Source organism: Frankliniella occidentalis, unplaced genomic scaffold (genome assembly GCF_000697945.3).
Source record: "Frankliniella occidentalis isolate FOCC.00 unplaced genomic scaffold, Focc_3.1 Scaffold188, whole genome shotgun sequence".
Lineage (NCBI taxonomy): Eukaryota > Metazoa > Arthropoda > Insecta > Thysanoptera > Thripidae > Frankliniella > Frankliniella occidentalis.
This window is the reverse complement of record NW_026267314.1, coordinates 482,086-484,135: the sequence shown is the minus strand read 5'-3', so window position 1 is coordinate 484,135 and position 2,050 is coordinate 482,086.

The window sequence follows — 2,050 nt, the reverse complement described above, 5'->3', positions numbered from 1 at the left end:
GGGGGGGGTCGGGGTGGTGGATGCTACTGCTGGACTCTCCAGCTCGGCTCTCCCCCGCGGGTGCCCCCGGAAGACGCCGCCGCGCTCTATGCCGCGGACACACGAGTGCGAGAGAGAGAGCAGCAGCGAGGCGCGGCTGTCCGGCCGCGGCCGAGCGAGCGAGAGAGACGGAGGAGGAGCACGCCGAGCGTTTGACCTTGCGCAACGGGCTTGGCCGAGAGCACCAGAAGGCGCATGAAGAAGAAGGCGCCACTATAAGAAAGAATAAGAGATCAAAAAGAAAGAAAAATAATTCCGCTGAATTTTGGACATGATGCCCTCTTGCCTCTCCCTACCCCCTCACTTGCCCATTCAACTCGTTTCTTCCCCCCCCCCCTCTCCTCCCATTACACCCGATGAAGCTCGGCAGACAGGCTAGACTGTTCTGTTCCACTTTGAGGTCGTGCTGGCTGGCTGCCGGACTGACCAGACTAGCTGCCCGGCCGCCACCCCGCCCGAGCTGGCAGCCCGTCATCGTGCGGTGTAGCGCGGTGGCAGTAGCGCGCGGGGGCATATCTCGTTCTCCTCCTCCCCCCGCCCTCCCGCCCCGCCCCTCCCTCTTTTCCCCCTATCTCGCCCCACGCCATGTACTCGTGTTCACCTACCTGACTGGATGAACCGACTACGCCGCCAGTTTAAAAAACAGTGGGTTTCATATTGAAGTTTCCATTTTTGATTTCGCTTTCTCCCCCCCCCCCTTTGCACAGGTGCGTTCAATTGAAGTCAAGGGTCACGCCCCCCCCCCCTAATGGGTTAGCAATGTCCTACGTGGGCATAAAAGCCCGACATGACCTCCCCCCCCCCCTCCACCCTCGGCAGATCTTGATAGTGCGCGCCGGAGGACGCCCTCTCGGGCCCCGTTCAGGAGGCCGCGCGTGGAGGAGCGCCCGCCCTCGTCCTTTGCAGTTGATAGTGTTTGATAGCTGTCGAATGAGGTTGATTGGATCCTAGAGGAGGGGGAGGGGGGGGGGTCACCGACCGTCCGAGCCTGGCGCGCGTTGGCACAGGTGCAAGCGCTGCAGGTGCACGCGCCCTCGGCCCCCGCCCGCCCCCGCCCACCCCCGCCACGCGGCGGCGGCAACGCCCGCCTTCTGCCGCGAAAGTGCGTGCGGAACGTCGTGGCGTGCGTGTCAACCCGGCCGGGGCGGCTGGCGGTGGCGAGTGTGATTCCCTGTGCTCGGCGCGGGGCTACGCCACCGAGCCTCGCGTGAGGAGCGCGGGGCGGGGCGGGGCCGGGTCAGCAACAGCTGGGGGCTCGCGGCCATAGCACGCGACGCTGGTCATGTCGCCGAGGTGCAGGCCAGGCCCCGCGGCCGGGCGCCGGCCGGGTGCCTCGGGTGCCTCGGTCGCGAGCATGCTCATGCTCGCCTGCAGGCTGGTGGTGTACACTGCTTGTGTGCTGTGTGCGAATATCGTCTACACAAATGTTAGAGTCTGCGGGAGCCTTACGGCACCACCGCGACGACGTCCGTCGCGGCGCAAAGGAAGTGTGGCCCACATGTCGTAGGCGCCGCCGCCGCGCCGGCCGGCCGGGCCATCCCGTCGTCGCCTGGACCGTGAAGGCCACGCAAAACCAGCAGCTGCTGCAGCGGCGGGCGTGCGGCCCGAGCAGCTCTAGGCCTTGGGCGTGCACGGCCGCGGCGGGCGCGGGGCCAGGGCGCGGGGCGGCGGGTGGGCTCCGGCACAGGCCGCCTGGCCTTTGCTAGCGCCCTGCTGGCCGCGGCGCGGCGGGGCGTTCGCCGGGCCGACCCGACCCCCGCCCGGCCCGGCGCTCGCGGAGCGCCTCCGAGCCGGGCCGAGCCGGGCCGAGCCGAGCCAGCCGCCGCTCGGGACGGGCTCCCATTCGCTGATCCACCGACCAATGGCAGCGGAGCGGCCCCGCACAGCTTTTGGGTCGAGATAGTGAGACTTTGTTGCTGGGCTGGCGCTGGCAACGTCGGCCCAGTGAGCGCCGCGCGCGGGGCTCTCTGTGGCTCTGTGCCGGGGGTCGGTCGGTAGGGGTGGCGAGGGG